Source organism: Notamacropus eugenii, chromosome 2 (genome assembly GCF_028372415.1).
Source record: "Notamacropus eugenii isolate mMacEug1 chromosome 2, mMacEug1.pri_v2, whole genome shotgun sequence".
NCBI classification, from domain to species: domain Eukaryota; kingdom Metazoa; phylum Chordata; class Mammalia; order Diprotodontia; family Macropodidae; genus Notamacropus; species Notamacropus eugenii.
Genome location: NC_092873.1, coordinates 479,598,937 through 479,621,933, shown reverse-complemented (window position 1 = coordinate 479,621,933; position 22,997 = coordinate 479,598,937). Strand labels below are relative to the sequence as shown.

General features: G+C 39.0%; 1 protein-coding gene across 6 annotated transcripts in view; it reads right to left on the bottom strand.

Annotated features, from left to right (window-relative positions):
* The window catches only part of ILDR2 (immunoglobulin like domain containing receptor 2), an 89,188-nt gene that overhangs the window by 59,722 nt on the left and 6,469 nt on the right, over positions 1 to 22,997 (bottom strand). Inside the window, exon 2 of one of the 6 annotated variants that reach the window (XM_072648749.1) lies at positions 1,129 to 1,213. The exons of the other annotated variants lie outside the window; for them this stretch is intronic. The gene's annotated coding sequence lies outside the window, so the exon portion shown is untranslated. The remainder of the gene's footprint in view (positions 1 to 1,128; positions 1,214 to 22,997) is intronic. 6 annotated transcript variants of the gene reach the window in all.

Here is a 22,997-nt window from a genome sequence, read left to right as displayed (position 1 = left end):
CTCTGTCTTGGGTCCTCTTCTTTTCATCCTCTATACTATTTCACTTAGTGATCACATCAACCCCCATGGATTCAATTATCATTTCTAAGTGGATGATTCTCAAAACTATTTGTCCAACCCTAACTTCTCTCATGACTTCCAATCTCCTGTCTCCAACTACCTACTGGACATGTTGAGTGAATTGAATGTCTTATAGACATCTTAAACTCAACATATCCAAAACTATCTTTCCCTCCACCCAAACCTTTCCCTCACCTTGATTTTCCTATTATTATTGAGGGTACCACCATCCTCCCAGTCACCCCAGCTCCCAACCTAGGTGTCTTCTTTAATTCCTCCTTCTCTCTCTCATCCTATATAGCCCATCAGTTGCCCTGCTATTTCTATCTTCATAACATTTGTCATACATTCCTCCATTTCTCTACGAAACTGCCACCACCCTATTGCAGGGTCTTACCATCTTTGGCCTCTCTGCCCCAAGTCTCTCCCCTCTCCAATACATCTTCCAGTCACATGTCAAATTGATTTTCCTGAAGTACAACTATGACCACCACCACCATCCCTCCATCATTCTATAAACTCAGTGGTTCCCTACTGCCTCCAGAATCAAATGTAAAATACTCTCTAACCTGGACTCATCCTACCTTTGCAGGTTTCTCATACATTATTCCCTCCAATGTACAACGTGATCCAGCATATCTCCTACAAGACCCTTCATTTCCCCACACTTTTTTCTGGCTGTCCCCCATGATTTGAACTCTCTCTCCTTTCATTCCCACGTCCTGGTTCCCTTGGCTTTCTTCAAGTCCCAGTTAAAGTCCAACCTTTTACAAGAAGCCCTTCCTAACATCCATTTGAGATTACCTCCAGTTTATCCTATATATGTACAGTCGTTTACCTGTTGTCTCTCTCTTTTGACCATCAGCTCCTTGAGAGCATGGACTATCTTTTGCCTTTATTTGACTTAGCCCAGAGTCTGGAATGTAATAAATGCTTGTTAGTTTGATTTGGAGCTCAAATATCTTGCTCCAGTGGGAGAAATCATTCACTCTAATCCAAGATGAAATTTTGCAGTCTTAAATGTGACAAGATGGAACTAGAGAATGCTCATGGTATCAACTTCTCTACCTGTCAGTTTCTTCCTGGAGTTTTTATCTCCTTCAGGGATCTCTTCTGAAAGAAGCCTGGAACTGCATGTGTCCTCCCTCAAAGCCTGGAAGTCAGAAGACCAACTTTCATTCTCTATGTCCACCTTTCACACATGCACAGAGCATCGAGTAATCATTACCTTCATCAATTGAAAGAGTCCTATGCAAATGCTTGAGTACTAGGTTGCAAAATATACACATGATTCAACATGGTTCCTAGAGTAACTAAATCTTAAAGAAGTACTTATAAAGTTCCTTTTCTATCCCTTATGACCTTCAGGAGCTCTACTCTTGAAGCTAGAAATTGGGTTAATGACACATAATACACCCAAAATAACTGCAAACAATATTACAACCTATTTTCCTGAATACAGATTTATCCAATGTAAAAGGTTCTTTATAGGTACCAATTGTATGACTTGGATGGACTTGGATGGACAAGAGGACAGGATCACAGAATCTTGTCAGTTTAACTTTTGCAACACCTCTCTCACCAGTGACTGTGTGAACTAAAAAGAGGTCCCTTAAGTTATATTATTTCATATCCTTGCTTCTATTATTTCCTCTTTCCAACACATCTTCCACAATACTACCCAAATCATTATATGTCACAAGTCTCACCATATCACTGAACTGCTCAAAAACTTATTAGTGGTTTTCAATGCCAATTCCTTTGCCTAGAATTGAAGCTCCTATCTAGCTCTCACTTACTTTCCTAATCTTGTTTCATTCTATTCCCCTTTATAAACTGTACATTCCAGCCAAACTGGGCAACCAGTCTTTCCACAAGTTTAACACTCTGTCTCCTACTGTGCATTGAAAAAGACCAACCCTACCCTTCTTTTCCACCACTGAAATGTGTTGCTTCCTCATCTCAGTCTCTCAAAATCATTCTCTCATACTATAAAAATCCTTTAATGCTCAGTTCAAGTGTGAAACCTTTCCTGACCCCTCCATAGTTTTCCTTCCATTATATTAATTTAGAAATTTGTCATCTTCAAAAAATCCTACTTTATTGCCTCACTGTGGTATGGCAGTAACCCTAGGTTTTCAAAGGTTATCTTGATAGAGATTAGGTTCTGGTAGGTTCCCCATGTTAGAAAAGGTTCTACTATAGCTCTAGCAACAGACCAAGTCTGTTTTCTGAGGATCAATCCAGCTAATTATGGAGAGGCTCAGCACAAGAAGGATGGCCACCTAATTATGAATTTTTTGGTCATATCAAGTCATGAAACAAAGAAAAATAGAAAATGTCCTTCATTCCTGTGTAGCTCCCTTCTGCTTCTGCAGTGGTATGGTATAGGGAAGAGAGAATGCTAAGAATCACTCAATTTTTTGACCATCTGGAAACATTCATTTGACTTAGTAACCTAAATATGAGAAGTCCAATGACAGGACACACTACCAGAAGAGATAAATCATATCAACCTTACCAGTCTTGCTACAAATGAAACCATAAGAAAGAAGGAAGTTGCAACTAAATGTAAAGATGGCTCCCAGATACTACATAGAGAGGTAAAGAAAGGAGTTGGCAGTAACAAGAAGCATTGTCTCATGGTATTTGGGACATTTTATCTTGCAGTGTTGATAAGCATTTGCAAAAATGTGAAAATAATGACATCTCCATAAAAATAACAGCAGCCTACGTACCAGCATTGGTTGCTAAGGATAAAGTTGTAGAGAAATTCCACAAGGAATTCATTAAGACCTTCTAAATTTAATCAATATATACTCATACTCAATAATATCAATGTCAAAGTGAAAAAGATAAGGATGGGAAAAGGTGTATGGGAATGTGTGGTTCAGGAATAAGAGAAACCAAAGACCTATAGACTATATGGAAGCCTGACATCTTTATAGCAAGAACATTTTCTTCAAGAAAAGAAGTTGGTGTGGAAAATGGCAAGTACCACAAATAACATTTCCATAAAATGAAATAAACTCTGTTCTAGAACTAGGGAAATGATTGGCATTATATGTAACAATTATCTATGAATCAGTTGTTTTTGTAAAGCTAAACCACTGACTTGTTGGGGCAAAGAACAGAAGTAGTTAAAAGTAAGAAGAAGAATGAGAAAAAAAGATATGGCATACAAAGAAAACAAATCCATCCTAAATTACTTAAACAAGTAATCAACAATGACAAATGGGACTTGTACATAAGAAATGTCCATCACACTCATCACAATAATTTTATAAAGAGTTTTAACCACCACAACTCTTCTTCCACAAGAAGAACTCAAGAAGCATATTAGTCAGCAAACATTTAACCTACTTGCCAACTGAAGGGAAATGGATGCTTAAAGAATCTTCAATTTAGAATATAAACTCCTTTGAGAAGTCTTGTAAAGAAAGATAGGGGAAAATTATGAGCACTATCATTAAGTAGAGAGAAGTAGTAGAGAGGAAAATTAGTTTTAAAAAAAGCTTGGCAAGAGATACGATTAAGCAAAGTTATCCCAAGGGCATTTAAGGATAAAAACAGAAGAACAACAAATAGATGAAAAGTGAAAAAAGATCTGCAAAAAGCCTATAACAGACTTTTTTCGCCATCAAGGACAGAAGAATCACCAGCTTGGAACCTAGTCCCCAAGTCCTACTTGTGCTCATAGGCGAAGTAAAAATGGGCACTAAAGAGAATAAAGCAGAGAAAAACAAGGGAGTTGGATCAAGGATATACAGAGGAGATCTATGCTGGAGGAGATATGACTGTGAAAGCATAGATCACAGGACAGACCTTATTAATACCAAGAAGTTGACTAAGGAAACATCAACAACTTGTGATTTTTTTGACTGCTGTTTATACAAAATCATGAGTCGATGATATACAAATTGAGAATATCCTCAGTGAGGGAACAAGTGAATTTTCATAACTGATATTCAACAACAGACCACATCTTTACCATTTCACAATTAACTGAAAAATTTAGAGAATATGTGACCCTATTTTACTTGTTGATTATGGAGAAGCATTTGATTCTGTAAAGCAAAATTCCACCTTTCTAGTTCTTTTCAAAGGTCACTCTAACTCATAGATCAAAACCATTCAATATTCCTTTAAAGACATAACAGAAATAACCTTAGACCAATGACTCTCTGATCAGAAGGGGCATTAAAACAGGGAGAATTTTTTGGTCATATTAAGTCATGAAACAAAGAGAAATAGAAAATGTCCCTCATTCCTGTGTAGCTCCCTTCTGCTTCTGCAGTGGTATGGTATAGGGCAGAAAAGGGAAGAGAGAATGCTAAGAATCACTCAATTTTTTGACCATCTGGGAACATTAATTTGACTTAGTACCCTAAATATGAGGCCAATGACAAGACACACTGCCAGAAGAAATGAATCATATCAACCTTAAAAAGTCTTGCTATAAATGAAACCATAAGAAAGAAGGAAGTTGCAACTAAATGTAAAGGTACTAGCCATTGTGTTAGAAGAGATCCAGCACAAAGTCCAAGTTGAAGAGGTTTTCTTCTATGAATGGTGAGGACTTCCAAATAAAATCACATAATATAAGTACTTTGCAAAACTCAAAACGCTTTACAAATGCTAGCTATGATGATGATGATGATGATCCTATTTGTGGATGACACTGGTTTATTTAATCAGGCTCTGGAACACTACAGAGCCTTCTGGAATAGACCTGTATCAATTCTAAAGAATTTGCCCTGACCAGCACACATGAAAGACCAAGTAGACAAAGAATGTCTATTGCATAGGCTAGAAAGCATATCACTATGCATGCAGACAGAGAGTATAGATGGACATGAGTTGGCCCTGAAATTGAACAGGAGGAAGAATGTGGGCTGAAATACCTTCAGGAAATTCCATAGCTCCTTCAGTTCTATCTTCCCTGTGAAAAGAAAGATCTATCTTTATAAGACCAACATAACAGTGTTGCAATAAGGCAACAAAACATGGAATACAACAATCTCCAAAGAATTTTAAATGACTAACATGCAGACAGTAATGAAAAGGCACCAGGCTGCAACATACAACCAATGAGGAACTCTGAGGTAGAATAGAAATAAAAGATGTCATCAAGGGAAATGTATGATGAGAGGAGAAGATTAACTGGTCACATGCCAAGGGTGGGTAACAAAAATGTTTCACTGGTATCCTCACAATGTCACATAGAGTTAAAATGATGTTAATTAATAAGAGTATCTAGAAATAACTTATTAGAATTTGCTTAAGTTGGATTTAGATATTAGAATGATAATACAAAGCCATTTGAAATGTTAGGAACAGCTTCAAGTATTTATATATACTCATATGTCTGTATACACATGCATACTTGTGTGTGTACACAGATACAGATACACCCACACACCCATTTCTCTGTGAGAACTTGGTTCTAAGACTAATCACTCATTTTGTAACACTTCTATCATACCATGAATTTTCAAAGAGTCTGCATCTTCTGGAAATGTACAAAAACAAAACACATGAAGTTTTATTTTTCTCTTTATAACTCTTGGTTGATACTTTATATTTCCTTATTTTTCAATAGTATCTTATGAAATATCACCTATATTTTTATTTCTGAGGTCAAACGGGTGTTCCTTTAACTAAGAATCCTCTGTGAGACTATCTGCCTTGTTAAGGAATACCACTCTAGGCATCTTACATCTGGATTATCCATATTAACCTTATTAATAGGTATAGTAAATCAATCAGCAGTAATACTTAAACATTCAAAATCATGTAACAGAAAATTATAAAAAAGGAAAAATACTGTGGATAACTATTTTTTAAACTCAATAATTTATTATTTTTTCCCTAGTAGATTCCTTTGATACTAGGGTATCTGATAAATCCTAGATGGAGAATCTCTCCAGTGAGTAGGAAAGGTCATCACAATAAATCTTGCATTAGCCCCTTGTATGTAAGGCTTGAGTTGTGTGGACTCCTTCAAGGTAGCCCTTTCATATGAAGCACAGGCCAGTCACTCTGGACTGACTCAATCACCTCAACCTGCCCTTATGCTGGTAGGTCTGGATTTTTGGAGAAGGACTACCATCACATAGCTATAACTCAAACTTTCTCAGGGTTCTGGGGGGTAACTCTACTATGATGGGGATATAGTTTCCCTACTTTTTACTTAAGTTCTTCAGCCCCCACTGGCATCCTTTCCATCTACACAAAACCAATCAGTCACAATGATGACACCAATAATTCTTAAACTTAAAACATTTACTTAATCATAAAGTAACATAAGTAATAATCACTACATTACTTATTCTGTACAAAGCCAATATAGAAATAATTGATACATCACACTCCATACTATCCTACCAATGCATATCATCAGAGAGAGTGGCACATACAGAAACTTATCAGTGAGACATGAGAAGACAATTACAATTCTAGAGTGTGGCCTTAGTATTCTTGTTCTCTTTATAATCTGTACCACATGAATCTGCTCCTGTGTGATATCATTCTTCTCCTCATAGCTCTTTTCCTTGGCAAACCCACCCTCCTTCTAACCTTCAGAATGATGAAGCAACAGCAATTCTTTTAAATTCATTCGTTATAAGGGCACTGAAATAATGTTACTTTATCATAATGACAAGCATTTTCCGTAAGTTAGAAAACTACTAAGCTCCTCAGACTGGCTCTCTAGACAATGCAAAAAAAAAACCTAGGCAGATTCTCACTCAACAGGATACTGTGTTGTCAAATCATCTTCAACCTATGACTATAGCAAAGCAGCTATAAAACCTGTTTTCCCTTTCAAATCAGAAAGAAGCAAAGAGCAGCCAGGCACTTTTAAGAGGCTTCACCTCTTTTAAATTGAATATGGTACCAAAAAACACAACAGGCAGAATGTAATTGTCTTCCAATGGGCTCCGGCAAATCCACAGCCTCCGTAATATAGCAGATGAAGCCTTCCTAAAAGATGGCTATGGCCAATAGCATCTCCTGCCTTCTTAACTGCTTCTGTTGGGTGATTTAAAACTCAAACCAGCTCAAATCAGAGCTTTCTGATATTTGGGAACTCATCTTTCTCTTACAAGATAAAACCTGTAAAATCTATCTTTCTTTTAGTTATGAGACCAATCGTCTTTATTTCATCATCGTCTCCAAAAAGTTATGATTTGCCATTTTGTGTTATCCTATCAAACTCTAAAAACGGTCACATGTAAATGAGCCAAGGGATCACAATGCCTTGTAGCTTCAATCTTCAGTTTATTTATTTTGTTAGATATTAAATATCTGATATTAAGATTACATTTTAATCTGGTTTCAGTCATACTCAGGAATGTTGTGGAAGGCATACAGCCTATTGGCTTGGTGTTTGAAACCTCTATCTTACCTCTTATTTATATTTTTATTGCATTAAATTATTTTAACATTGTAATTCATTCTCAAATCCTTGTAACTTAATAAATGAACACTGATGGGTGAAGTAATGTGTTCCCTCTTATCTAGAACATCTGCAAAATAGCTAGAGCTGGCTAACTCATTATGAATATTGTTACCCTGCACCATACTGTCTGCTTGACCATGCCACCTTTCAATTATGCTGCTTGTTTAGATATTGTACTCATGAAATCCTAGCAGAGAAAATAGGAGCTATACTGAAAGATCAGGTTGTTTGAGTTTGGGTTTTTTTTGGAGAGTTAAAGCATTTGGCTTTGTCAGCTAGGTGATTACTAAGAATAACCTACCTCCTAGCTCTGTTCTCTGTTGCTAAGATTAGCCACTTGTATATGGCATTGAATTCTTTTAACCAATTATTAACAGAAGTTTACTCAAGTCTCAGTTCCTAATATTACATATATTTGTTTGTTCGGGCCAAATCAGCATATGTATAACCCATATACTAATTTTCATACAGCTAGCTCTAAATGATTATGTGAATTCCAACTGGTCTAGATATTTTATTGGTTTAGGTGAGGTTAGGAACCTAGGCATATAGGTCCAAAGAACATAGTAACAGTAATAATTTTCAATTACGTAGCATTTATGACTTAGAAAGCACTTTTCTCACAAAAACTCAATGACCAGGGACACTTAGATATATATGAGGTGTTCAGGGAGGACTCCACTTCCAGTGTGAGGGCTTGCTGAGCCCTTTTCAGGACAGCTTGTCCACCACTGGTGTCTATCTCTCACCCAAATCTCACCTGTGGCTCCAAGAACTTGTAGCCTGCACAGTAGCCACACCACAGCAAAGCTGTCTCAGCATATGGACTAAATCAGATTGAGGGTAACCTATAGGTTTCAAACCTATCAGTGAATTAGGGGGATGAATACTCCAGACATGTTAAGACTTCCCCCAGAAGAATGGGTGGATAAGAACAATTTGTTCCAACAGTCACAAAAGCAGCTGAAGTTGCCTCTGTGGGGCTCTTAGAACTTGGTCAGACATCAAAGATTGCAAAGTCACCCATTGCATCCCAGGCTATCACTAGCCATCCTAATTTTTGTTTTACTGCTGAACTTTGGTGATGCTGGAAGAGAAAGTGAGGAAGAAGACTTTGTGCAATTCTGCCTCATTTAAATCCAATTTGCCCGAGAGTGAAGACATCACTCCCTGATATCATTGGCTTTCTTTGAGAATGAAGGATGTGCAGCAACAGATGAAAAAAACTTGAATCTGAGAACAATTAAGTAATTTGACAACTGCAGCTCATTAGTAAGGGAACTGGAAAGCTGCCTTCTGATTACTCTAGCACCCAAAATCCATAGCTGACTATGGTGGGGGAAGTGCTGGGGAGAGATGGAACTTGTTTGGGAAGAGATTTTCAGATGAAAGTAGGAAAGAAGGAGGGTGGAAAGGGAGTGGTAAAAAAACAAGGCTCCAGAGCTCCTCACATACATACATACATGCATGCATGCATACACATATATGCATGTGCAAACACATACACACACACATGCACATACACCAGACTCAAGAGGTTATGGAGGGTTGGAAAGCATATCATACAGAAGGTGAGTGAGAAGTTTCAATTCTAGCTCTGCAGATTATATGTTGTGTGAATTTTTGAGCCCCTTTGTCCCCATCTGTTAAATGGAAACCTTACCCTTCCAGAGCAATTACCAGCAACATGCTTGGTGAATGTTAAAGTGTTCCAGAAATGAGTTATTCCCTTCTTTTCAGATGGTTAGTTTTTTATTGGTTGATGTTAAATTTTGATGTCTAGAAAAGCACCGTGCTGATTATTTAACCCACTCTTCACAAAACGCAGTACAGTGCTGATGTGAAGAGCCTTTCAATGAGTGCTTCTTTTGAGGATGATAATGTTCAAAACTTCAAACCCACATTTGTTCCTCTCTATCTCTCTGTTTTATTGAAACTATACTTATATCTCTTACGTTACTAAAATCTGAGTTAATGCCCTTTAGAAAGAAAAAAGTTACTAAAACTAAGAAATTTGGAAGTGAGAAGTTAACAGCTGGATGAAATAAACTTTTATTCAAAGCATTCCCTAAGTAATAGATTCCTTCATGTATGGTTTAGGGTAGACCAGTGGTCCTTAACCTTTTCATATCAAGGACCCCTTCAGCCGTCTGATATAGGCTATCTTTAGGATACAGAGGATAGCTTTAAATATGTATAATAAATCATATAGGATTATAAAGGAAACAAATTATACTGAAAGTTACCAAAATATTGAAGCACTAAGGTCATGAAACCTAGGCTAAGAACCCACTGAGGCACACAGATTCAGTATGACCTACAGTAGAGCACTCAAAAGTTAGGAGTTTCTTGATTCCAAAGTTAGAAACCAGTTACTTGGACAGTACCATTTTATACCTAAAATGATAATGAGTCAAACTATGATTATTGAGTCAGAAGGTAGTATTGACATAGAACTAATCTCAGGCATAATGGTGGTCAAGTTGGTCTTTGGCAATGTCTTCCTATCCTCTGCTATTTTTTAAAAAAACCTCTTTCATTCATTTCTTGTTGATCCTGTACCAGACCCAGATACATCTTCCTGCTGCTCCTTACCTTTATTTTAAAGGAGGAAAATATCTTAAGAAGGCTTCACTAATGGGCTAAGCCTAGGATCAAACATAAAGTACTCCATTTGGCCCATCATAGACCCAACCCTGTGCCTTTCCAGACACATTATACAATACTGTCCTCCATTCTCTATAAGTTCCAGCTAAACTGGCCTTACTATTTCTCATGCACAACACCTCACCTCCAATCTGTGTTTCTCATGCCTGATATGCTCTCCCTCCTTACCTCCACCCCTGAGAATGCCCTCTTACCTTCAAAACACAACTAAAGAGCTACCTTCTGCCTGGAGTCTTTCTTGATTCCCTCCAGCTGCTTACCCAAATATTTGTTTTATTTTGTATTGACTATATATACTATAGATATAAGTGTATATTACATATACTATATAAGTGTATAGTATATATACACACAGTAGATACACTACATATAGCACATATAGTGCTATATATAGAGATATACTATATGTGCCATATATAGTATATCTACTGTGTGTATACATACATAAGATAGAGAGATAGATAGATAGACAGACGGACAGACAGATAGCCCGGAATATAGTAGGTCCTTAACAAATGCTAGTTTACTGATTGCTTTGCTGGATTTCCAGCTTCTGGCAACCAGATATCTGGGTAGTAGACTCAAAGAAGCAAACCTCAAGGAAGGAGGGGTAGCTTGGACCAGATATGTAAAAAACATACTTGAGACATATATCAAGCATTTATTTTGTACCTACTATGTGCCTGACACTGACGATGCAAAGACGAATTTGAAACAGCCCTTTCCTTCAAGGAGCTTATATACTCTACATGAGAAATAACAAGTAAAAATCAATCAACAATCACTTATTAAAGACCTACTATGTGCCAGACACTGAGCTAAAAGCTAAGGATACAAAAAAGAGATAAAAGACAAGTCCCTGCCCAGTATATATAAAATAATTTTACATTACCAGCTGGGAGGTCAGAAAAGTCTTCTTGCTTGGGAAGGGGAGAAATGTTTTGTCTCTTGCTCCCTCTGCCATTCTCCTGGCCTGCCCTGCCTTAGAGGAATGGAGAGAAACACCTGGCTTCCCCCACTTGTCCACTCACTTGAGTTGCCCAATTCCCAGACCAACCACCTCAGGATGTTGACGACAGACATGAATTCAATGTTGTGATGAACAAAGTACAACGTAGTCATACCTTCCCATCAGTGATTCAGATTATTATTCAAACTGCCGTTACTCAAACACCATTCTCTGCCCCATGCTGTCCACTCCTTATTCCCAGAATGTCCCAATCTAAGTCCACCCAGCACACTCTCTGTAATATTTGTACCATATGTAACAAACTTGTTGCATCTTACGTTTTTTCCTTTCCCACTCGCAGCTTTCTCCTGATGACACAGCTTCCTTGACCTCCCTTTTCTGCACTGGCTTCATTTTCACTCATTCTTCCTGATCTCCTGGTCGAGATGGGTGAGTTGTAATATTTCCTGCTCGCCTTTGCCACTTCCAAGTCCTTCCCTTCCACCATCACACTCAGCAAGCTTTCCTTTTCTTGAGGTTCACTCAATCCATATTCACAAGCTATTCAAAATCCTGGTAGCTGTTTACTACAATATTCCAAGACACTCCATTTCTTTCCTTAGTGAATTCAGTGCCTGGATTGAAGTCTTTCTGTTTTCCCAAATGCTGTCCTCCTACCAGGTGACTTCAACGTGATACTCTTCTAACAACTTAACTTCCCAGTCCCTCAACTAACTCATTTCCTATAACCTACTCCTGATGCCTCAACCCATCTCAGCTATACACAAATACAGAAATATTCATGTAGCAATCTCTTCATGAGCTCTGAAATCCCCTTAAGTGATCACAACCTGTTGTGTTCCACTGTTCCCTCTGCCTTGTAACTCCTGTTCTTTTTCCTCACCTCCTAATTCTCAACCCCTCAACCTCTCTGTTCTTTCTCAGGCTATCCTCCCTGCATTAGCTACATTCTCCTCCTCTCCCCATCTTGACCCCTGGGCAAACCAGTTCAACTCTACATTGTCCACTTCTCTTGGGTCCCTTGATCCCTTGTCCTCTCAGTGGTCTTGCCTTGCCAGGCCTCAGCTTGGGATTACTCCCACTGCCCTCATGCCCTAACTCCTACTCATGTTCAGATGAATCAAATTAGAGAAAATCATGAAACCATGCTGATGCTACAAATGTATGTTACAAAATACAAATCATGATGCTACAAATTTATGTTACATAATCTCAAAAGGGCCCTCACTCTGGCAAGGCAATCCTTTTATACTGTCTTTACTGACTCAGTATACTACTCAACACAGAAGTTTTTCTTTCAAATTTTAAAAAATTAAGTATTTTCTTTTTTCCCCCAATTACATGTAAAAACAATTTTTAACACTTTTTTTATTTTGAGTTCCAAATTCTCTCTCCCTCCCTCCTTCCTCTGCCCCCTACATTGAGAAGGAAGGCAATTTTATTATACATGTACAGTTATGAAAAACATATTTCTTCTTTCTTTCTCTCTTTCTTTCTTTCTTTTTTTCTTTCTTTCCATTCCCTCTATCCACATAGGGTATGTTGTCCTTATCTGCAGGTACTTTGCCCAAAGGAAATTTTGATTCCTGAAACCTTTTCTTTTCTTTAAGGACCATGCCTTAAAGTCAAATCTCTCTGGCTCTCATTGATTGGCCAACAATAGGTCCCAGGTCAAGTCCCATTTGGTCACTGTTTGGCCCCTGATTGACTCAGAGTGAACGTAAACAGCAATTATTTCTGTTTTGGTCAGAAATCCTTGGTGTCTTTCCCTCCCAGATTAATTTTTTTTTACTAGGTAAAGAGGCCATTCTCTGCTTCATTTCTTACCTAGCCTCAGGTAAGTGTTGTCTAGGTGTTGTCTTAGTCACACTGAGACCAGTTAAAGACCTTAGCTTAAAAAGGCCAAGGTATCCCACCTCGTTCATCTTCAGTCATCATGATCTATATCTTTCCACTGGATCCTGATGGCTCTAGAGGAGAAAGTGAGGCTGGTGACTTTGCACAGACCTCCCTCATTTAAATCCAATTCACTTGCATGTCATGGTATCACCTCCCTGATGTCATGGTCCTCTTCAAGAATGAAGGACAAACAACAATTTTCATGTTAATTGTGTCATGAAAGAAAACAGACCAAAAAAAAAAAAAACCAAGAAAAATAAAAGGAAAAAAGTATACTTTGTTCTGCACTGAAACTCCATCAGTTCTCACAGTACTTTTTTCCAAATTTTTTCATCCTTCTTCACACTTCCCATAACTTTCCTTCTCCTTCCCCTCTCAGCTAAGAAACCTGTGTCATATTTTGCTGAAAAAAAATTGATACCATTTGTAGAACTCTACCCTGTTCTTCATCTCATATCATGCAGACACATTCTGCCACTATCTCCTCCTTCACCCTACCTTACCTGAAGAGGTAGCCCTTCTCTTTGCCAAGGCAAATGCCTCTCTATATGCACAAGGGATCCCATTCCATCCCATCTTCTCCACAAAATGACCCTTCTACCATTCTCTTACCCCACCAACCCCTGCTCTCTCTCTCTGTCTCTCTCTCTCCCTCCCTCCCTCCCTCTCTCTCCCTCCCTCCCTCCCTCCCTCCCTCTCTCTCTCTCTCTCTCTCTCTCTCTCTCTCTCTCTCTCTCTCTCTCACACACACATACACACACACACACATATCCTCAATCTCTCTCTACGAACTGACTGCTACTGCCTAAAAACATGCCTATGTCTTCTCCATCCTCAAATAACCCTCACTTAATCCATTCATCCCCATTATTTATGATCCCATCTCTCTTTTCCCTTTTGTGGCTAAACTCCTTGAGAAGATCATCTAGAATAGGTGCCTCCACTTCCTTTCCTCTCACTCTCTACAGTCTGGCTTCCAAATTCATGATTCAACTGAAACTGCTCTTTCAAAAGTTACCAATAATTTCTGAATTGTCAAATCTAATGGACTTTTCTCAGTTCTCATCCTTGATTTCTTTATAGTCACTGACACTGTCAATCATCCTCTTTTCCTTGATACTTTCATCTCTTTCGGCTGATGTGACACTTTTCTCTCTTGGCTGTCCTCCCACCATCTCTCCTCTGACACTACCATCCTCCTAGTATAGACCTTCATTACCTCATGCCTAGACTACTGCAATAACCTGCTCTTCCTGGCTCAAGTCTGTCCTCTCTAGTCTGCCCTTCACTGAGATGTCAAACGTGATCTTCCTAAAGAACAAGTCTGACTGTGTTCCCCTCTCCCCACTCAATCAACTCCAGTGGCTCCCCATCACCTCCAGGATCAAATTTAAAATTTTCTCTTTGTCATTCAAAGCCCTTCATGACCTGATCCCTTCCTATTTTTCCAGCCATTTTGCAGTTTACTTACCCCACCTGTTCCTCTAATAAGACACTCTATCTTCCAGCTACAGGCATTTTCACTGACTGTCCCCAGTGCCTGGAATTCTTTCCCTCTTCATCATCACCTCTTGGCTTCCTTTCAGTTCCAGCTAAAATCCCACCTTTTACAAGAAACCTTTCCCCAATTGTCCTGTTAGTATCTTCTCTCCAATGATTATCTCCAATACATCATACAAAGTTATTTGTATATATTCTCCTCCATCAAACCATGACCTCCCTGAGAGCCTCTTTTTTCTTCCCATAGGGCATAAATTTTGTTACACACTTCATGTCTTGTCACACTTCATGACTCCCCAACACCACCCAATTTAATCCTCCAGAACTAATGTTACTTTCTGCACCAGATCATCAGACTGTTACTCCATTTGTAGTCTAACAAGAAAGTTCATCCCCTGCTTGTGATGTTCAGTTTTCACACTGACTAGACTGGAAGAGACTGAAAGGCCTGGTGCCACCTGATGGCTATTCACTGTGGACTTTTTGTCAAATACACCTAGGACAGCTGTTTTCAGGCTCTGATTTCTAGATCACTGATAACTATCACAATTAATCACCAGCATTAACATTATTCACAATCACCAAAGTTAACGTAACTAACCATCTAGTAGAGGTATCTTAGCTATGTGACCCAGGGCAAGTCACCTTAACCCTGTTTGCCTCAGTTTCCTCATATGTAAAATGAGCTGGAGAAAGAAATGGCAAACCAAAATATATACTTTATCCTAGTGTCAAGAAGTAGCTTCTCAGCAGAATACTCAAAGTGTCAAACCTGTCGTTTAGGAGCATCAGTTTGGTGACTGTGTGGACTATGTATCTATGAAAGGAAAGACTGATGGCAATGAGGCCGATTAAGAGGCAGTTGTGAACAGTGATGAGGTGAGGTGGCCATTCAAGGAGACATAAGGGAAGGGATAAAGAAGATATTATGGAGGTAGAATCCACAAGATTCCTCTTTACTTGTTCTCCCTACTCTGCAGCCATCTCCTCCTTATTAACCCCATTGTCACTCTGGGGCTCCCTTGCCTCATGACTGGTTATCATGTTTCAGATCTTTATTTCAGGAAAGCCCCAGTTATCAGGCTTTACTTTATTATTCTTATTCTCCAGTCATCTCCTCCTCACCAGCCTCCTTATTACTGCATGTATCTTCTTCTTACCTCCACTCCCAACTCTGTTGAGGAACCATGAATGATCACATTAGCTCACCATTATTCCTCTATGGGGTGCAGCAGCCTGTCTGTCAGTCTTACAGGGTGCCTTTCCCTGGCCACTACCACCCTTTATGAGTTTTTTCATTCATTTATTTGCTGATTGATTGCACCTATGAAGTGAGAATGAGGAATAGAGAATGACAGCAAGGTTACAAATGGGTGACTAGAAAGAGGGTGGGATCCTCAATTAAAACGGGGAATTTCAAAAGGGAGTTGAGTTTTGAGGGGAAATACTTCTTGAGTCTGAGACACCTATAGAACATCATGTTAGAAACACCCAGAAGGCAATGGATGAGAAAGAACTCAGGAGAGAGAGAAGGGCTGGATATAAGAACTTCATGGGAGGTGATGAGGACACTGAGAGTACAGTAGAGAAGAGGGACCTGGCGTACACTCACACAAAGCAGATAGGGAAAAGGTGATGATGCTGCAATTGAGAATGAGAAGAAACGGATGGGAGGAAAACCAGAGGAGAGAAGAGTTACAAACACCCAGAAAGGAGACAGTTTCTAGAGGGGGTAGACAATGGCTTCAAACATGGTAGAAAGGTCACAACGTCATTGGGGTCTTTCACAGAAAAGAAGTGACCTCGGAAAGTCCTCCCCATGCAGTGTAGTACATTATAAATGGCACTGTACTTAGAGGCAGAGGGCCTGGGCTCCAACCCTGACCAACACTTGGACTGCAAGCCATTGCTCTTTCCAACACTTATTTATGTCCCCTGTAAAAAAATGCACAATACTTCTATTACTAATCAACCCCCACTTTAGAGAAAACATTTGTATACCACAAATCACTATGCCAATGTGAACTCTTATTAAATGCCATCTGATAGGTATTAAAGCATAGACTTAGATTGGGTTGGGACCCAGATGGCTCAGGAGAAGAAAGTGAGGTTGGTGATCTTGCACAGCCCTCCCTCACTCAAATCAAAGTCAACTGCAAGTCATGTCATCATCTTGATGTCATGGTCTTCTTTGAGAATGAAGGACAAACACAAACAAGATTGGCTTACTCCCTAGAGTGCCAGCTTCGTCTAGACCTCACGACAGTTTAGCGATGTACCAACAAATACAGCAGATGTGCAAAGAATTAGAAAAACAGGACACACTCTGTTGATTTCTCTTCCTGAAGGAAGGAGTCTCAGCAGAGTATAAAAATACACACAAAGGAAAAAGTCCCTAAGTACTCCAAACCAACACAGTCACACTGACTCATTACATCAAGAACTATACAAAATTCCTTCTTCACTCTGTATTTCTTTGTACCTACAGAATACTCCAGCAATAATTATGTTCCCTTTGCTACTTCAATATTTTGGCCATAAACTGTCCCCAACATTGTGTTTTATGTAGATATGCAAACACACAGTATGTTTACATGTGGGTGTATACATATGTACATACATATATGTGTATACATATATATATTGATTGGTTGGTTGGTTGGCTGGTTGTTGTCCTTCATCTTTGAAGAGGACCAAAATGATATCACCATTGTAAAGTGAAATTTCAGTGTGTCTGATTGTGGCTGATCAAACCAATATGAGCTCGGAATGCTCGACCACAGGTTGGGTACAGATAGTCCATTTGAATATTTGGAGTGGATATCCCAAATTTGCACATCCTGTGTTTACTTTGTGTTGTCTCAATTCTGCTTTTATATATATTATATTATATATTATACATATAATATACATCTTCTTGGATTTGCCAATGGATACACCTGATTTCTTTCTGCATTTATACTTTGGTCATGCTGCCTTCCCTGCTGTGCTAACATATCCATACAAACAAGCCTTTTATCTAGTTAACACAAACTTAGACTGTCTGCATTGTCCTGTTATGACTCCTGTTCTTTTCCAAACCTGCCTTTATGTTCATTCTAACCTGATTTCATTTTTTAAGTATGATCTATCCCAGGCAATAATCTCCAAGAAATAAGCCCCTCATCACTGGATCTTATAAAGTGAAGAGAAAGTCAGGTCAATCCTGACCTGCAGAGCCCCAAGACAGAAAATATGTGATGGAAGTGAGAAAAAACAAATTTCTAACCTCTTTACTTACTTACTCAATTCAAATATCCTACTGCCCCACGGTGCTTCCGCTTTACTCCCCCTCAACAACCAAGAATAGAGTGAAAGAAAACCAGGAAAATAACAAAGTAGTAAAGTTGATGGTTTGTTTCCATATTTGTCCTATCTCTGTTACAGTAAAAGGTCCTGTAGGGTAGTAGTTATTTCTAGCTTTCTTCTGTGTGCTGAAATGCTTATTTCACTGAAATGAAAGGATAAATAAAAAGGGTATTCTTTCAATTTTAACAGTTTCCTTCACTGAATAAACTTCTTCAGGGTTAAGATATTTAAAAAACAATTTGTAAGAGGCTAGCATCATTTTCTTAAAGAGCACATCCCAATCCTTTTAGAACACCTATGGCAGGAGTATATACTGGAGCTGGCTCTAAGTTCACAATACCTTGGAAATCAGCAAACACTACAAAATCAGGCTTGATTTATTGTTTTGTTGATCATCTAGACTTAAGAAAATGATGGAAAAAAATCTAAATAATTCATATCAAACTTAAAAGTACGTATATGTACATATACCTCTATGTGTGTTTCTCATTAAGAGTCAGTTGTTAAACATTAAATAGCTCACCCCTGGCAGTATGTCTTCTTTCTCTAAACTGAAGAGGAAAGAAGGTAGAGGCAGAGAATAAATACATTAATTGACAAAGGTCTGACTACCTATTATATATTACACATTGTGTTAAGTACTTCAAGGGATATGAAGTCTACATGGCTGGACCCAGCTATGAAGTACCTGACAATCTAGTTAGAACAACATGAAATAAATACATGAATAACTATATAGCAATACAACAGAAATGGATAGTTAGGTGGTGCCATAGTGCACAGAGCACACAGCCTGGAGTCAGGAAGACTCATCTTCCTGAGTTCAAATCCAGCCTCAGACCCTTAGTACCTGTATGACCCTGGACAAGTCACTTAACCCTTTTTGCCTCAATTTCTTCATCTGGAAAATGAGCTGGAGAAGGAAATGGCAAATCACTCCAATATCTTTTCCAAGAAAACCCCAAAAGGGATCATGATGTGTCGGACATGACTGAAAATTACACAACAACAGAAATAGTTTAGTACAATGATAAGAGATCCACAAGGCTCAGATTGCTAAATGAATGTACAGAGAATGAGCAGTCAAAGAGTTCATAGGAACCAGAAATCACTGGAAGCTGAAATGTTTTGGCCCTTAAAAAGAGGTAGAATTTATACAGGTGAAGAGTCAAGGGGCAGCATTGCAAGTGAGTGAATGATGTGATCAAAAGGATGAGGAGGGAAGCAAGTAAATGAGTTTGGCAAGACTGGAAAGTTGGGTGGGACCCAAATTTAAAATTTTTATCGTATGTGTGTGTGTGAGTGTGTATGTGTGTGTGTGTTCATCCTTCGTGGCCAAAGAAGACCATGCCATCAAAGAAATAATGACATGACTTGCACTTGACTTTGTTTTGAGTGAGGGAGGGCTATGCAGGTCACCAGCCTCACTTTTCCTCCAGAGCCATCTGAATCCAGTGACCAGATATTCATCAGGATGACTGGAGATGACCCAGGATGAAGCAACTGAGGTTAAGTGACTTGCCCAAGGTCATGCAGCTAGTGAGTGTCAAGTTTCTGAGATGAGATTTGAATTCAGATCCTCCTGACTCCTGCACCACCTAGCTGCCCCTTGTATTTTGTAGTCAGTGTTGAAGAGTAGAAGCTAACCATAAAAACAGAAGGAATAGTAATGGTCACAGCTACCTTTATATGGCCCTTACTATATGGCAGGCCCTTTAAGATCTCAGGGAAAGGAGGAAAGCTAGCAATAGCACAGCTTCTGAGGCCTAGTCATATGCCATAGGTTACAAGTAAGCCTGTCTCACCACCCTCTCCCCTCTCTGGCCTGTAGCTTCTCATCTCCTATCTTCTGGCACTTTTTGGTTCTGTATCCCATTAGAAATCAGAGCACTAAAAATTAAATATTTAGCAGGAATTCACTAAAAGATCATATATTGCAGCTGAAGCTTAAATACTTTGGTCACAAAATGAGATGGGACTCATTAGAAAGGACTCCGATGATGGGAAAGATTGAAGGCAAAAATAAAAGGGGACAGCAGAGGATGAGATGGATCGATAGTATCACGGAAAACAATGAGAATGTACTTGGACAGACTTTGAGAGACAGTGGAGGATAGAAGGGCCTAGCATACTATGATCCATGGGATCATGAAGAGTCAGACATGACTGAATGACCAAATAACGAAAGTTTTAAAAATAAAAAAGAACTTTTCCTACTAATTAGTAATTATAATGGTATAACTGCTGTTAATTATAATGTTGTTACTTATAATGGTATAATTATACTGTGTAGGACCCATTAGAGAATAAATTACTAAAATGTCCCTTATAGAAATTCTTGATTTATAAAAGTTGTTGTTGCTGTGTTCATCCTTCATTTTCAAAGAAGACCATGCCATCAGAGAAATGATGACATGACTTGCGCTGGACTTTGTTTTGAGTGAGGGAGGGCTGTGCAGGTCACCAGCCTCACTTATCCTCCAGAGCCATCTGAATCCAGTGACCAGATATTCATCAGGATGCAGTGGGGGACCTTGGCTTTTTCAGGTATTCACTTAGAGGGAGGTAACACCCATTGGGTGAATAGGCCTCTTTAAGAAGTAGTCAGAGAATGGCCCTTTCAATGAGCAAATGAAAAAAAAATAATTAAATCAAGATGGGAGGGAAAGAGAAACTGTTGCTATTGATAAGCACTCTAAGCCAACCATTAAATGGAACTTGGGCACTGAAAATGAAAAGTATTTTCACTAGGGGGCCTTCCATGGACTCTGCCTGAAACTGAGGCCTACAGTGTCTACAGAACATTGAATGTGCATCCACAAGTGTCCAAGAACAAAAAGTGACAAGTCCTTCAGAAGCCTTAGAGTCTAAACCCTTTATGTGATTCAAAAGGAAACTGAGTCCTAGAAAGTTGGAAAGTGTAAGATCACTAATAAGATCTGAGGATTAAAAATGTCAAGGATTTCAAGAGCTTTTGGGCCTGACCCCCTATGAGACCACAGGAGAAACAGAGGACTAGGGAGCTTCAGGGATCTGTATGTGATCAAAGACAATTTCCTAGACCTAGAGGTAAGAAGGCCTTCAGACCTTTTAGACTACAAACTCTCCTTCCAGCTAAGTTCCTGAAACTGAGCCTACTGAGCCAAATGACCATTGTGTAGTGGATATTAAATGAATGGTTTGTTCTAGCTTTGCAGAGAGACAGCTCACAGAATGTGGAGAGTTAAGGGCCCTTAAAGATCCTCTGTCTAGTTCTTTGTTTCCTCACCTAAAAGTATGCTGAAGACTGGTAAAATATCTAAAATCTTTACCTCCAGGCATTCCACTTTCCCCAGTCTTAGAAAATAGCTCCCAGTGGTTCAGAGGTTAAATATAGTGGGGGAGAAACAGAGAGCCAGGAAGAAGAGCCATGATTAAGGTAGAGCACTAAGGGCTTTCTGCAAGGCTGCTGACATTTAGAAGGAAGTTCTTGTACTCCTTTAGTAAGTAGAAACAACTGAATTTAGCTCTAAGTTAGCAAGAATAATTAGCTTTGGTAGCCACTTCTCAGATTTTGGAGTTGTTGACCACTCATTCCGCTTCTGTCCTATTCTTTCCCTTCAGATCTGTGTCCTAGGCTCTCTGTATCTCTTGCCACATAAGACAGTGTCCATACAGGGCTTTGTGTCCAGGGCTCCAAGGTCTCTACTCATGGACTTCCTCAAGTTCTAATGCTAAATTTGTCTTTGTCTCCAAAGATGCACCTCAGCCATCTTTGATCAAATAAAATAATATCTGCAAAGTGCTTAGCACGGTCCCTTGCACATAGTAGGTACTTAATAAATGCTTGTTCCCTCTGCCCCTTCCCTCCATCTTCTAGCCATACTGCTTTGTCACCATACTGGGGCCACTCCATCTCTGCCCAGGAATTCCATTTCCAGCCCTCTTGTCAGCAGTTCATATTGAACTGGACCCAGACCTAAAAAAAAAAGCCTTATTGCTGAGCTGTTCTGCAGGAAGCCAACCCTCCTTCTCACATATATACTTTCTATCACAATATGGTAATGTGAAGGCTGAGAGCAGCCCCCCAAATTGAAGCTTTTCAGTAAACTAGTCACCAGGAAGGTTAGGGCTTGGATAGCAAGGTCAGATCTAGCAAAGTAAGACATTGCATTATTACCATGGAAAGGAAAACTATTCTAGATGTGAGGCACCCTGCCCTTAGGAGAAAAAAAAATAAAGGCTGTATCTATAGAAATGCTGTTCTTATTTTTAGCACTTTCATATTTTGAAAGTGAGTTTCTTCTTCTTTTTTTTTATCAGGCACTAGCTATTCCTCACATCACTAAGAGGAAGATCTGTAAGCAGAGTCCCATTTAAGAGAAACATGGAGATTGCCTCACTAAAGGTCATAGACTGATCTTGCAAGATCTTGGAGTTAGTACTTCCTTCCCTTAATCATTTAAGTCCCAAAGGTAAGGATAGTTCTCAGAGCAGCCAATTCCCAGGTCTGTCCTTAAAACAGGATTTTTCTTCTAGTCAATATGTCTTTAATGACTTCTTTGTCTGCCAACTCCTTTTTAAGAAAGTAATCCTTTTACTTTGGTTTCTAACAGTTCATCCCAGTTTCCTTAGAAGTCTTTTAGAAACAAATGGTTCTTGGCCTTTTTCTAAGTGTAGGAATAGGAACACTTCAACCTTTCTTCTATGATTGGTCCATAAGTCTAGGCTAAACAAACTCAACAAACCACTGCCTTTTCTGTTACCTAATAGGTCTTTCAGGGTAGGAGCAAAGCTTTCTGGGAACTGTTCTACAGAATTACAGCAAAATATTTTAAAAAGAGCTGAAACTTGGCTTGAATTCCTTCAGGTTCAGGAAATATTATTCTGCCTGCTGTTCCCTTACAAATGAGTGAAGAGGAGCTATTCACTGTTTAATAGGATCCTTTTTAATTCAAGCATCCCCCAAGTTTTTCCTTTAAGCCTTCTCAGAGTTAGGGTAACTAGTTGTTACCATTTTAATAAAGTGTACTGTTCTATAGCACTATTGGCTGTTGTCTGAAAGATTTCAGATAAATGTATCAATATGTCCACTTGTAAATCTAGTCGTCT